We start from the raw sequence: 15928 nt of genomic DNA on the forward strand, positions 1-15928 counted from the left end.
ACAACAGTAACATCAATAAAATTAAGTCTAGATTCTTCACTAGTAACAAACTAGTAAAACTTAAAATCATAAAAAGGTTTAAACGAATGGATAAGAGATCAATCTATAATAAGCAAACATATAGAAGGGAAATATTAATATAAGCTAAAGTTGAATTTAAGTATAATAATAATAAAGAGAATAAATCAAAATATGATGAAACCTTCTAATATAATATATAGTACAAATTTATTTTATGTACCAAACAACACAAAAACTAATTATCAAGTAAAAATTATTTTTAAAAATACCTTTATAACAATACAATTATACTGAGAGTCAGTTTTCCAAATTGGAAAAATATAACAGACAGAAAAGTAAAATGAATAAAATAATGGATGAATTAAGTAACATATTAAAAATTATTAAATCTATCTATCTAGTGCTTGGTACTAAGTTATTAAATATTATTATTAAGTTATGTGTTATTTTTGGCATGAATATGGAATGTTTATAATAAAGATATTATTTACACAAAAAAATGTTACATATTTAAAACTGTTCTGTTATCTGTTAATCTAGAAAAATTAAAAAATAAATCATTAAAATATTGTAAGTTTAGAAATGTTGAAATGCATATCATGTGATCATTGCATAAGAAAGCTATATTTTAAAACTTTTAAAACTCAGAAAAACTGAAGTCAAAAGTAAATGTATAGCCTAAATGACTCTAACAATAAACAACTAAAAGAAGAGAAGGAAAGAAGGAAATTCTTACCCAGCCTACAAAATATTTGAGAAAAAAATACAAAGTAAACCAAATAAATCAGAAGATGAAATTAATATGGCTAAAAAACCAATCGTTAAAATGTAAGTTTAATGAACAAAAAATTTAAAAAAATAGGAAAAATAAAATGTCTAAAGGAGTTCTTTATAATAAAACAATTATAGGGGCGCCTGGGTGACTCAGTTGGTTGAGTGTCCAACTTCGGCTCAGGTCATGATCTCGTGGTCCGTGAGTTCGAGCCCTATGTTGGGCTCTGTGCTGACAGCTTGGAGCCTGGAGCCTGCTTCAGATTCTGTGTCTTCCTCTCTCTCTCTGCCCCTCCCCTGCTCATGCTATGTCTCTCTCTCTCTGTCAAAAATAAATAAGCTTAAAAAAAATTTATTAAAAAAAAACAACTATATTAGTGTTGTCCAGTAGAACTTTCTATAAGGATAGAAATATTCTGTATCTCTGCTGTCCAACACAGTATCCCCTAACTACATGTGATATTTAAAATGTCTGGAACTGGAACTGAGGAACTAAATTTTCAATTTTATTTCATTTTAATTAATAGAACTATGAATTCAGAGGTCATGTGACTAGTTCCTACAATATTAGCACAGATTTAAACAGATGAATTTTTCCATGCCTAATTCAAGAAGAAATAAAAATTTTAAAGGTTTTTATGGATAAAAAAATGTATAAACAAAGTCAATGTAAAAATAATAGATTTGAAAAAACCTTTGATGCAGAATAAAGGAAGTGGGTAACATATGTAATATACAAGGAGTTTTTACAAATTGGCCAGGAGATAAACAACCATACAGAAAATAAATGAAAGAAAGAAATAAAAGAAAGAAGAAAGAAAGAAAGAAAGAAAGAAAGAAAGAAAGAAAGGAGGATGGGAGAAAGAAAGAAGGAATAAAGGAAAGAAGGAGGGAACGAAGGAAGGGAGGGAGAGAGGGAGGAAATGATTCACAAAGAGTAAATACCTAAAAGCTAACTTTGGTAATCAGAATTCTAAGATGGCTCTCTGATTGGGTATAAGTGGAACCTTGACTATTTTTAACCAATAGAATATGGTAAAGTTAAAGGGAATTTTCATGCATAAGTAAGATTCTTAGATAGGTGACCGTGAGTTAAGGAAAAGAAAGATTATCCTGGCATGACCTAACCAAATCACATAAGCCTAAGAGGGTCAGACGTTCTCTGAAGTTAGAGACTAACTCTCTCCATTGCTGATATTGAAGGAAAAAGCTGACACAAATTATACAGTCATAAGGAAATGAATTCTGCCAACAACCAGACAATGCTTGAAAACAGGTCCTTCCTTAGTCAAGCCGCCAGATGAGATTGCAACCCAGCCAAAATCTTGATTTCAGCCTTATGAGACCCTAAGCAGAGAATCCTTCTAAGCCATGCCTAAACTTCTGACCTGCACAATCTGTGAGATGGGTGTTGTTTTCAGCCTCAAAGTTCGTGGTGGTAATTCATTATGCTGCAATGGAAAACTAATACCCAAACAAAAAGATGCTCAGAATAGGTAGTGAGAAAAAATGAAAATTAAAGAAACAATGAATTCTTTCTATGGTGATGGTTTTGAAACAATTGAAAATTCTTTGAAGTTGCTCCCAACCAAAGGTGGAGTCTAATTCTTCATGAATATAAACTGGCCTTAGTGACTGACTTCTAATGATCATAATGAGGTAGAAGTGATGCTAAATGACTCTCCTGGAGTGCTGAGATTTCTCTCCTGGAATGCTTGCCCTTGGAATGGAGCCACCATGCTATGAGGAAGCCAAACAACCCTTGGAAAAGCCACATGTATGTATTCTGGCCACTGCCCCAGCTCAAATCTCAGCCAACAACCACCATCAACTTGCCAGATTGTGAGTGAAGAAGGCTTTGGATGATTTCAGCCCACAGCCTTTGAGCAAGCACATCTGAAGTTGAATGCAGCAGAGATGAGCGATCCCTATCAAGTCCTAACCACATTGCTTATTCCTCAGCAAACACTGTCATTATTTTAAGCTGCTAACCTTTGGGGTAGTTTGTTACACAGCAAAAGACAATGGAATATGTTTATACTCATCTAACTGGCAAAAGTTTCAAAGAACAGTAACACCTATGACCGCCTGGGGTTTTGTGAAAATACTAACTGTGGAGTAACAACCACAAATGTTCAGAAATGATTCTGGGTGCTCACTCTGATTAATGGTGATACAGAGCCAGCACTCAGCCCTGCTTCCCATACGACTGGTAACTCCCTTTAAACACTGGCAAAAGAAACTTCAGATGGCTTCAAGTTCTCCAGGTGCTGGGCAGCTGGTTTTCCCAAACAAGTGTAAACATCTCACAGTCAAAAATCTACTGGAAAGAACTAGAATATTTATTTATCCACTGACAAGATTGCAACAGTGAATTGGATCCCTCTCTTGGAACATTTATACCCCGTGTGTGTGTTCAGTAAGTTGTTCTAGCACTGGCAAGAGTCTCCATGGGAAATAATGAGGATCAAGGACCTGTGGCCTTCTTCTCTTGTTGAACTCTGGTTTAAAGTTTTCCTAAATGTTCTTGTGTGATATAGACAATGTCCTCAAGTCTAGAGCAAGACTAGGAGCAAACCACCTGTGTGATAGGTAGTGACAAGAAAAGGTCTCACCTAAGCAGGATTTTCTCAAACAGTGCTGGTGAATGTTCCATGCAGCCTGTTCAATAGTGAATAGACAAACACAAGCACAATAAAGAGAAAACAAAAAGTAAGAAAAGGGGTTAAAATAATTGCAATATCTATTGTCAAGGGAATAATTGAATACATTATCATATATTAATAACATGGAAAATAAGAAGTCCCATGTATACACATGTGTGCATAAATTAATTATATACATACATACATGAATTTGATGTAAATGGGAAATGTGAAGGAATATGTACTGGGCTATTCATATGGGGAGAATAGATGCAGAAAATAAAAGTTGATAATTTCTTAAAAAGTAAAAATGCAATGAAATGAGTCAATGTGTGCCAGACTAAATCAGTTATTTCAGTTGGCCAGTTTATTACATTGAGAATAGAGGTCACATTATGGGAAATTTCAGCCTTTCCTTAGCTACTTCATTATTTAATAGGTCTTGATGGGAATAATCATAGTTTACTCATTCTATCTTTTTTTTATTTCTAGCAAATACTTTCTACTTTGGTTGCTCAATCCAATCCATAGACTAGAAGATGCCAACAACCTCTTAACTAGAAGTATATATTCCTTAAAATGAAGGCATTGACATTATTCTATAATCCATGCTGCTTCAGAAAAGCATTGTCCTGATTAAACAATTGCCTGATTATTTCAATGTTTCAGGGCCCCTGGGAAGTTGCTGGAAAGACAGAAGAAGGTATTTTATTGTATTCTTTGCATGTTTCTTTGCATCCTAAGTGCAATAGAGTAAGTAAATCTAGTAAATGGCCAGTAAGAAAAGACAACACATGTTGGAATCGCTGGCTGAGTGAGAGTAAGGCTCTGAAGCCCAGCTGCTGGATTCCCAACTCTGCTCTACCTCTTATTAGCTGTGTAAATTTAGAGCATTCTTTGTAAAATAGAGGTAATAATGGTATCTATTTCATAGTATTGTAATGAGGACTAAGTGCACTAATACCTTTAATGTTCTTAGAAATAAATCTGGCACACTAAGAGCTCAAAAGATGTCAGCTGATATTATTATAATTATCATTCTTGCCAACTGAGCAATCTAGTTGCAAAAGCAGCAAATGACTAGTTACTGTTGTTTTTCTAAATGGCTAAGGTGCTTTATTTCACCAATAATGGCACTGTAGCTGTAGATGTCCCTGGATCTTACCGCTTCCAAGTATCCCAGCACCTTCCTCCCAGCTTATTCCAAAGCAGACATAAAGAACTAGAGAACTAACAACCTCCCACCCCATCCCACCCCACCCCCACACACCTAGACAGCTCTCAACCAATGAATGAAAAAGAGTTAATGTCTAAATACCCTGGTGCCCTTGTCCTTCAGGGAAATAATTTTGAGATATGTGTTTTATGCCTTTACCAGAGCTACCCTGCTGGGATTAAGGTACAGTCATGTATGCTTTATTGACTGCTGTCCCTTCAACCATCTTATGGTCCCACCACCCTACTTGGAGTACTTTGGAGTCCTTATTTCAGGGTTGGCTTATGGAGGAACCTCTAGTTCAGAAACCGAGTAACATACACTGGACTTTTGAAATATTGAAGAATATATTCAGAAATATGTCAAATGATAAGCAGCATTACCTTTGACTCATGAAGTTCTATAAAATATAACTGAAAATAGGGGCGCCTGGGTGGCGCAGTCAGTTAAGCGTCCGACTTCAGCCAGGTCACGATCTCGCGGTGCGTGAGTTCGAGCCCCGCGTCGGGCTCTGGGCTGATGGCTCAGAGCCTGGAGCCTGTTTCCGATTCTGTGTCTCCCTCTCTCTCTGCCCCTCCCCCATTCATGCTCTGTCTCTCTTTGTCCCAAAAATAAATAAAAACGTGGAAAAAAAAATTAAAAAAAATATATATAACTGAAAATATAGTTAAATGAATAGTGGTTAAAAGCACAGACTCCAGAGTCAGACTGTTGCACCTGTCCCTCCACCTTGGCAATGCCACTAACTTCTCTTTACCTAAATGTTCTTATGTGTAAAATGAATGTTATGATCTTACCAACCACGTGAAGTTGTTATGAAGAGGAAATTTTCAAAATTCAAAGCACTTAGAACATGATTACTGTTGTTATTAATGAAACTGAGTTGAAATGTGGAAGCTAGATTGCCACATTATAAAGTGGAATCCTGACCTAACTCTCTTTCTGCCTCCACTTCTCAGTCTATTGCCTTCAGTGCCATCCAGCTTCCTGGAACACAACTGACTTCTCTCCTGACCTCCCTGTCCCCCAGTTCCCCCTGCTATTATGGCCTGTCCCAGCCAACCACAACAAAAAGCAATTCAGTTTCATCTCTTGACCCAACCCCTTCATAATCATTCTCCTAGTCTGCAAATCCTACACTAAAATGTGATTCAAAATTGAGCTTGGACAAATTTCCAAATTGCTACTCATCGTAGATTCTACAGGCAAAACTATGAATGCTTAAATTCCAAATGCTGGATTTCTGTTGTATGTCTTCACAGTCATTAAGTTTCTAATAAAATTATTCTATCTTATATGAATGGTCTTGTTGTTTGAACTTGAGAAGACATCTAATGTTACTAATGGTAGGCTATAACTTAAAATTAGAATGAATTAATAGTCCAAATGGTGCTATCTTCTTCAGATGCTTCTGTGAAGACTGGGTAGCTTCTGGACTGACTCTTTCTGCTATGATCTTTGCAGTCCTTGTATTTATGTTTAAGTTTTAACTCACCTCTCCTTAGTATCAGAAAGGGCCATTTTCACCTGTCTTCCCTCCATCTAGGTGGGATGTGATCTTTCATTATCATGCATTCTTTCAAATTTCTGTCCTCTGTCCTGAATTCTTACTACCTTTCCAAAAGTCTAGACCTTTGAAATTTTATTGCCTTTTCCTTGCTTTGGAATGGCCTTCATCTCAAGCAATAGATACCAAATACCTGGCTATTCCCTAATTTGGGGGAAATGTCTTGGGTCACAGGAAATGGAGTGGGGTGGGTACTGTATATGCACAATTGAAAAGTTACATCCCATCAAAGTTATTTAAGGATTGCATACAGGTAGATTATGTGTTACTTTGATTTGCTAAATACTACAAATTGCTCAAGGCTGGAAGTCATCTCTCAATTGCCTTTGGATATTAATCCCTAGAATATTGCCTAGTACATTAAAAAAGTTCAATATATGTTGCCTCTTTGTTGGTGGCTGAATATATTTATAAGATGCCAAAATGGGAAGACACAGAGATGCATGTTAGGTGGGCAATATTTGAAATTTGATCATGGACCTAGGATGGACCACATATATTTTTGTTCAGAGGAAATTCCATTTTAGCTGACTAGCATCAATAGGAAACAAAAAGCATCTATTTAGACCGTAGTGGAGTATAGCTGTTTTACCCAAAAGGGAAAGATAATGACCTCTCCTATGCCAATACATACATACCTAGGAAAAAAATCCCAGTGAGAATAAACTTTGATTTAAAAGGAGGGAAAAATAAGGCACTAGTTGAAATAGGTTATAATAAGGCAGTTTGTTAAGGGCTTAATTATCCATGCCCCCAGAGGAGGGTATGATGTTATGGTAGAGGAAGAAATCATAAAACTTAGCAGCAGGGGTTCATCTTCTCAGGTATTAAATAGGTAATTAATCTTAACTGCAAGAGGCAATTAAGCCTCACTCAGTAAGGCGAGGAGTTTTAGGTTCACAATCACAGCAAAACTTCAAGCTAAAGCAGAAATGAAACAGGCAGGAGAGCAAAATAAATGACACGCATGAGTACTTTTCTTTTGAAAAATACATTAATCTTCATATTGTTTCTATAGTAAAATGTATTGTTTTGGAGAACCCTAGGTTATGTCTGAACTAGAATTTTATTTTCTTTTATTTAGAAATGTACTCTGGATTTCCCCTTATTTTTTGGATTTTTGTTTTTCTGCAGTTACTATAGGGATATAACATAGATGCCAAAAGTGTACATTTGAACATTCTTCATGTTATAGAAATGTAACCTCATGACAAATCTATAGAAACTGGGGGATGCATGATTAGTATAATCCTTATAGATACCTGAAAAAGCATATAGGGTTTAAAAGAAAGTTTTTATTAAAATAAAATATAATTCATTTTCATCCTACATGAAATATTAAATCAAATTTGAAAAAAAAAATTTAAGCTGGTTTTATAAGTTTAGGAGTAAAAAGGATAATATATACTGTATTTGTTCACTAGGCTGGAATAACAAAATGCAGCCCTATTTACACCTGTTTAAATCATGGACTAGGTGGTTTAAACAATAGAAATTTATTTCCCCACAGTTCCAGAGGCTGGAAGTCCAAGATCAAGGTGTCATCAGGTTTGGTTTCTCTCAAAGCCTCTCCTTGGCTTGCAGATGGCCATTTTCTTGCTGTGTTCCCATGGCCTTTTCTCTGTGCACACACACCCTGGTCCCTCTCTGTAAATCCTCATCCTCTCTTCTTGTGGAGATACCAATTAGATTAGATTAGGACCCATCTTAACAGCCTCATTTTAAACTCATTACCTCTTGTAAGGTCTTATCTCCAAAGACAGTTACATTCTGAGATACTAGCAGTTAGAGCTTTAACACATAAATTTTTGAGCAGAACATAATATATACACATAATAATAATAATAATAATAATAATAAAAAGCATAAACCTTTGGGATGAAGAAAGCTGTGTCAAAATTCCAACTCTACTTTCTTGCTTCATGATTTTAAGCTAACTATTTAAATCTCCTGAGGATTAGGTTCTTATATACATGTGCTTGGATATAAGCTATTAATATAGAAATTCTCCCTAACTTCGCTTGCCTTATAATAAATAGAATCCTGTACTTGGCAAATTTTAAGTCTCTTCTCACCATGATACATATTCCCTCCTATTGCCCCAGATGAGATTGTCTTTCCCAGACCAGTTACTGGATTTCTTCTCTATAAAATGGAATTTTATAATACCTACTTTATAGGTTCTTGTGAAGTTTAAATAACTTAATACAGGAAAAGCTCAGACAACAATACCTGGCAAAGAGAAAGAACTACATGTAAAAGACAGGAATTACTATCATGACTATTAAATACTAGAGATAATATAAAGTACAGTGCCAATGATAGGGAAAAATCTGTTATAAGATGGCCAACAGGACTGATAAGGGAATTCCAGTCCTTGCCAAAAGACTCCCCTTCCAGGATTTCCTTCCTACCCCACTTGCCACTGTCTCCAAATTACTACTAATGAGGAATGGGGAAATAACAGATTATAAATTGTCCCCTCTGTTGATGCTCTGAGCTCAGACCTCTGGAGAATGATCTCCTCTGAGCCCACCAGTGTAAAATAAACCTCCTGCCTTCCAAGATCTCCAAGTGCCGCTTGGTTCTTCTGCCGGGTGATCCAGACCAGTTTCCATAACACCAGAACTTGGTGTATAATATGCTGACGTTACAAAAGTTACTTTTACTATTAGTATTTACTATAAGTGGCAGATACTATTAACTTTCTCTAATACCTGCTCTTTCCTTATTCCTTACTTATAGAACTAGTTGATTTTTATCTGGACATGTAGCTGCCTAGAATTAAGACAACATTTTCCTATTGTAAGGAAAGCAGACAAAGTTGTGAAAAATGGGACACTGACGTAGTGTGTGTAACATCTAGAACATGGGTTACTGAGAATTCATCTTTAATGTGGATGAGAGAGAAATAGATCTTTATCTTTTTTCAAACCACTGGTATACAGTTAGATATACAAGTATGGAACTCAGAGAAGTTTTCAGGGAAAGATATATGAATTTAGGAATCGTCTGCTTAAAGATGATAGCTAACAGTTAACACAGACTAGGACCACCTAGGAAGAAACTATAGCCAGAGAAGTGGTCCACAACTCAGCCTGGAGCCCAAAAGTTAGGGAAGAGAAGGAAGCTCTATCCAAAGTAAGCTAAAGTGGAGCAGTCAGTGAAACTGGCTTAGAAATCCAAGGGACAAGACTTCAAAGAAGGCAGGAGTGGTTAAAAAACAGGTCACTCAATGAGGTCAAAGAAAAGACCAGTGAATTTGCAGCATCAATGTTAGTGACCTTGATGGGGACAATTTCAGTGTCGTGGTATGGACAGAAGTCCAATTTTACTCTGTTGAAGAGGCTAAGAGGATTAAAAGTAAAGACAAGTATGATCACAGACTACACATCTGAGTTTTTAAGTTTTGGGTTTTTTGTTTTATTTTGTTTGATTTGGCTTTTTTTTTTTTTCCTCCTAGAACAGAAAGCAGTAGCAAGATGCAAAAGCAGGAGGAGGATGAGAGAAGGTGAATCAAAGGAAAGGGATTTTGTTTTGTTTTGTCTCATGATAAATAATAGATGTATTTATACACCCCATACGTGGTCTTTTGTGTGGGTTTTTCTGCAGTCTCTTCTGCTTGGAATAAATAATTGCACCTCACACTTTTCTCCTGGCTTCTCCTCTTGGCTACCAGGTCTTACACAAAGTGTCAGCCTCTACTGCCTTCACCAGTGTGTAGTGACTTTCTATATTTACTAGTTTGCAACTTCCTCTCACTGCAAAACCTGTGAGGGCAGGGTGTGGGACCATCTAATATTATCCTGAATCTCCACTGCCTACCAGGTAGGTGCCTATTGTGTGTAGGGGAGCCAATACAATGGGAACAGCAATGACTTCTTGTAAACAACATTTTGAGAGCTGGGTAAGATAAATCATGACAAGTGCATGGGTTACTGTAGGTGCTGAGTATATTTGCATTCACTGATGTTTGTACTTCAATTGAAGTCCACTACGGGCAGTTTTTAAAAAGAAATCATCAGGGCATCATGGTTTTTGTTGTTGTTGTTGTTGTTGGTTTTGGTTTTGTTTTATTGTTTGTTTGTTTTTGCCTTTTACCATGTAGGATTATACTACTGTTTTTCATGAATGGGACCTCTACCCCATGACCTAGAATTTGTGTGTTACCATCAATCTTCTCTTCGTGGTGTCAGTTTAAGTATTTCATTTTTGTAGCGGGCGGGGGGGTGGGGGGGTGGTGTTGTGTTTTCCCTTCTTCCCTTTTGGTTCTTTGACTAGTCTAGTAACAAAATTGACCTAAGACAGAGAAACAGGAGAAAAACAAATTTTAATTTCATACATCATGAGCTAAGGAACAAAGAAGTAGAGGTCTGGGACTTTAAAGGTAAGGGAGATAATTCACAAGAAGATGGGAAGAACAAAGGTTTGCCATGTCCTGCAGAGGCAATGGTGGTGAGGGAGCATAAGGCAAGCTGAGGACAAAGCACAAGCTAACAACACCACCCCCCACCCAAGTGGGCTATGTGTGATATTCCTCAGGCACTCCTGGCTGCCCAAGAACAAAGGAAAGAAAAGAAAATAAATGGTTAACGAGTAGAGATCACAGTCATGCAAGACATGAGTCTCCATCAGTTTTACTAAAATACATCAGTTTACTAAGATACCAGTATCTTGGTAAATTATAAGAAAAAGGCGATCTTATCAATAGTCTAATCTCCAGAAACCAATGGATTTAGTCTCCTGGAGTCCTAATATCACCTTCCTTCCTTAGTGATGTGGGGAACAAAGGCAAGAAGGAAATGGCAGGTAAAATTAAATTTCTTTATAACCTACAGACCATCGGCAAATACTTGAGGCAAATACAGAGTATAACATTTCTCCAGGTGTCATAATGTTAATAATGCCTTACTAAAAGGAAAATAACATTAGCTTGACAATAGTAAGGCCTGGGGCATCCTAGGAGTCCTCTTTAGCATATCAAAGTCCTTCTCCAGGCTTTACTTTTGTCTTTACTTCCCCTGACTCCAGAGTATATAACCTGTCACTCTTCACAACTCCAATACCACTCTTTCTGCTCATGGGTCTTATCCTCATGCTTTAATAAAATCACCTTTTTTGGTACCAAAGACGTCTCAAAAATTCTTTCTTGGCCTTCAGCTCCAAACCCCCACTATTCCAAATCCTCATCAATGGGACACATAGAGGAATTTGACCAAACATGTCCTACCAAGCTCCTCCCAGTTTACCACATAGTTTTGTGGTTATCTCTGGTGATAGTTCTCTTCCTGGAGTAGGCCCTCTGAATTATTTTAGACAATTAAGATAGAAGCAAAAAATTTCAACTGACTCCCTTTGGCCCTGATTGTCTTCAGCTCAAAACAATGTTCACATCAAAGTGGCACAATGTGGGACAGCCTGCTCCATACCCCATCAATTGAATTGCATTTACCTTGGACATGCTCTGTGTCTCAGAGTCATTTACATTTTTTGACATTTACTTTTACAGTTAATTAGTGTCATCTGTGTAATTTTGGTGTCTTTATCTTTCTACTGAGTTTGACAAAAATTCCTTAAAAAATATTAAAAAAAAAATTATCTCTATACAATGTCTGGCCAAGGTGAGAAAATTGAACCACATGAAATTTAGTTATGTTGTTTCTACTATTATATATATATATACACATACATATATATATATATGTAATTGTTTCTACTATTATATATATATATATATATACTTTTATGGAAGGTAGAATACCAACAACACTCTCACAGACATTTGCCATCAGGTTGAAATACATTGTGGTCTCTAGTGTTCAAATTTTTTATGAACTGACTTCACACTATTTTCTCCGATTTTTAGGCCTTGGCCAATGGAATATTCTTATCTACTTCTCTAGGTTCCTTGTCACATAAATTAACACCTGAGTTATGTACAATGCTATTTGGTCTTTCGTTGAAGTATACTGGTTATAAATAGACAATTTGCCTATAAAATGTACTTTTGTTAACATAAAAAATAGGAAGCCAAAAGAGAGTCATTTAAGACCTTAACTGTGTAACACGTGGTGTTTAACCATTATATAGACTCTGTGTTGTTTAGTAAGCAATCAGGTAATTAATAAAAGGCATTTCTGTAGAAACAAGAAAAATATAGGTTAATGGTTAGAGCAAATTACAAACTTAGGGTCTACCAGTGCTGCCAATGGGATTTTTTTTTTTTTTTTTTTTTTTTTAGATGTCAGACTTGAAGCATCCTCAGATGGGATTGGGAACAGGCAGCAGGAATCAGATGGATTTTCCTGGTTTATAATTCAAATGCCTCTGGCAACTCTTTTGAATGGCCCATTGTAAGAAGGAATTGTCAGTATAAATTAGGGAAAGGAGAACGGAAAAGAAAGGTAACAAGAGAAATTTGAGGTCTTCCACAGGTTCATGAGAATAAGGCACATTAGTTTGCTCACTGATTTCCTGCAAAGGGGGCACAGGTTTTATTTTAGATACAGGAGCCCATGAAAAGTGCCCCTCTAACTTTACTATGGTGGGAGTAGATAATATGGCCCAGTAGGGGCCCTTCTGTTTTGGAGTTAACTCCCCTGCTGTATTAGATTTTCAATTCACCACATCTTCTGGGTTTATATGGGGAGGTTTCTAGTAACTGTCAGATCAGATTTAGGGAGGATATGGCTTGTATACCTAGAGATTTATGAGTTAACCCAGCTTCAAATGAATAATTTGATAAAGCACTATAGTCTTCATCTATTGATAGGTGTATAGTGAGAAAAGGTTTTTCTTTTTTTAAAAAATTTTTTATGTTTTATTTTATATTTAAGAGAGAGAGAGAGCAAGAGTGACCAGGGGAGGGGCAGAGAGACAAAGACAGAATCTGAAGTAAGGTCCAAGCTCCGAGCTGTCAGCACAAAGCCCAATGTGGGGTTCGAACTCACCAGCAGTGAGATCATGACCTGAGCCAAAGTCAGATGCTTAACTGACTGAACCACCCAGGCACCCTGAGAAAATTTTCTCAGATATAATTGTTAGGGCAGTCCATCCCAGTTTCCAGTTGTTGAAATAAGCATATGCCTATGGGTTACTGTTACTATCCCCACAGAATAATAAGTGTGAAGATTGTCCATATCTGTGGTATTGTGACAATTTTTCTGAAGTTTACCTCAAGTTGTCTAGTTTAGTCAAACAACAAACATTTAAAAACAATCAGAACTAGAATTTGACATCCATAAAGTTGCTTTATTGAAACAGTTTTTCTCTAAAAACTTATTTCCAGAGATAGCCAAATCAGGACTAATTCATTTGTAAAACAGTCCAGTTTTAACAAAATTGGCCTAATTATTAACATAAGCTCAGCAAGAGTAGTGATTGATGATATAGAGCTTTTAAATTTGCTTTGCTGTAACTTTTTATAAGGAATCTCTAGGTTGAACTTTTAATAGACTTTCTAGGCCAGAAGTGAAGCCAAGAACTTGCCATCAGGCATGCCTGCAATCCCTGTTGATTTGGGCAGATTCCTCTTTTCGAGGTCCCCATGATATCCCGAGGTTCCTTCACCTGCCAGGATATGACAGTCTTTACTCACCTGGTAAGGCTGGTGGGAACTCTATAAGCCAGGTATCAGGCCAACATTTTCAAGGGGCTTTATTGGCTTCATGTTTCATAAAATCAACCTTAGTTCCTTAAATCTGTATGGACATATCTTGAGTCTATGCATGACTCTAAAATATGACATTCCAGTCAAAGCCTTGGTAAAATTGTTACGGAACCAGGCTGGAAGGCTGGCGGAAAAAGCAAGCGGCACTCGGAGATCTTGGTGGATCAGAGATTTATTTAACACCGGCAGGCTCAGAGACTGCTTCTCCAAAGATCTGAGCGCCATTTGCAAGTGGGGAGGGTAATAGTTGTCAGCTTCCATATCTGTGGGGGGTTTCACGCTCGCTGCAAAGGAAGAAGAACACGGAGGAGGGGGCTCTAAGCTAGAGACCATAGTTTGTTTTATCCCCATCGGCCATCTTTGGCATACTTTTCACTTCTCCAACAAAATAACCAGTATTTCCAATGGTGTCCTGCTATGAGAACAGATTCTTATTGAACTTATGCAAATAACTATAATTGCCATGAAAGAAATACTCACTGAGAGTCTTTGAGTTTCAGACGGTTTAGATAGAGAGAAAAGTTAAATATTTCAGTTTGTTTACAAGTGAGTATTTTATCACATTTCTGTACATCATGGGTATCTTAAAAGAATGTTTCCTTAATCTGGAAGAACATTAGAGAACCAGCAATACTATAAAATAAGAGTCACAAAAACTATAATTTTCTTCAGTTCATTTAATCCCATGTTACTAATTCTTGTCCAGTTTGAATGCAGCTTTTTAGATCAGGAAATTCTTACCCATTTTAGTTTTATGATTTTAAAGATATCAAATGCTTGTATTTGTCCTAAAAGTCCTTTTTATAAGTCTTGTTGAAGATGAAACACGTTTTGTAAGAGAGTAAGTACAACTATAAATGACAAAAGACTCAAAAATGGGCATGGCTAACAATCTGATGAGAGTTCATTATGATACAATTGACAAAGTAATCCAGTTATTTCTGTGACACATAATACGATAATCAGAATATCAAGTGATGACCTTATTACCAAAACATAAAACTTTAGGAATTGCGTATATATTTGAGCAGTTATAGTATTTACCCAAGCAATACAACCTAAGGTTTACCATTATTTGACAGGGCTTTCCACTTAGCATACCAAATAAAAAGGTCTAATTGGTCAAAAAGACTTCATTTATAATTTAACTTTTGGGAAAGTTTGTTAAAACCTTAGAAAGTTATAAAGCATATTTTAAATAGGATTACAGATCATTACAAATCTTCTTTATTTAACTAAGATGGTAATAAGAGATTCTAAAGGCAAATATGTAGGGTTATATAGTTGTTGGCAACTAAGCTCCTTTAACTGAGAAGTTTTAGCTAAGTAACCAAAGCTCTGAAAAAGGCAAAACATAAGCTTTGGTTTTCCCAGCAGACAAAAGAGGGGGAAAAAACCCTTTGTTTACATTATCTTATCAAGAGCAGATCAACAATTCAAGAAAACTTTGTCTTTTGAACAGAGAGAAAAGCAGAATTTTAACCTTGTACCAGTGCACTTTTAAAATCCATTCATTTTAGGGGTGCCTGCTTGGCTCAGTCAGTTGAGTGTCTTACTTTGGCTCAGGTCACAAGCTCACAGTTTGTGAATTTGAGCCCTGCGTAGGGCTCTGTGCTCACAGCTCAGAGCCTGGAGCTTGCTTCAGATTCTGTGTCTCCCCCTCTCTCTGCCTGCTCATGCTCTGTCTCTCTCTCTGTCTCTCTCAAAAATAAAATAAACATTAAAAAAAGTAAATCCATTCATTTCAATGGAATGAAATGACCACACATAAAATTCCTTTCCAAAGATTTCCCTTTATGAACCTTCTAAGACTTTTGTTTGCATTCAGATTTTTGTCCAAAGCCCTTTCTTTCCAAACAACCAGTCTCAATTAGGACAAAATTACTTTCTTTTAACTTCAACAAAAAATGTATTTCCATTCCTTATCTTTCTTACACATCTCCTGCTTTTTACATACAGTTTCTTTCCTTATTTCCATCAATCTTAATTACATTTAGCAGAATTTTAACTTTTAGAAACCTTAGTCTCCAGTGAAAACT

Source organism: Leopardus geoffroyi, chromosome B4 (assembly GCF_018350155.1).
Source record: "Leopardus geoffroyi isolate Oge1 chromosome B4, O.geoffroyi_Oge1_pat1.0, whole genome shotgun sequence".
Lineage (NCBI taxonomy): Eukaryota > Metazoa > Chordata > Mammalia > Carnivora > Felidae > Leopardus > Leopardus geoffroyi.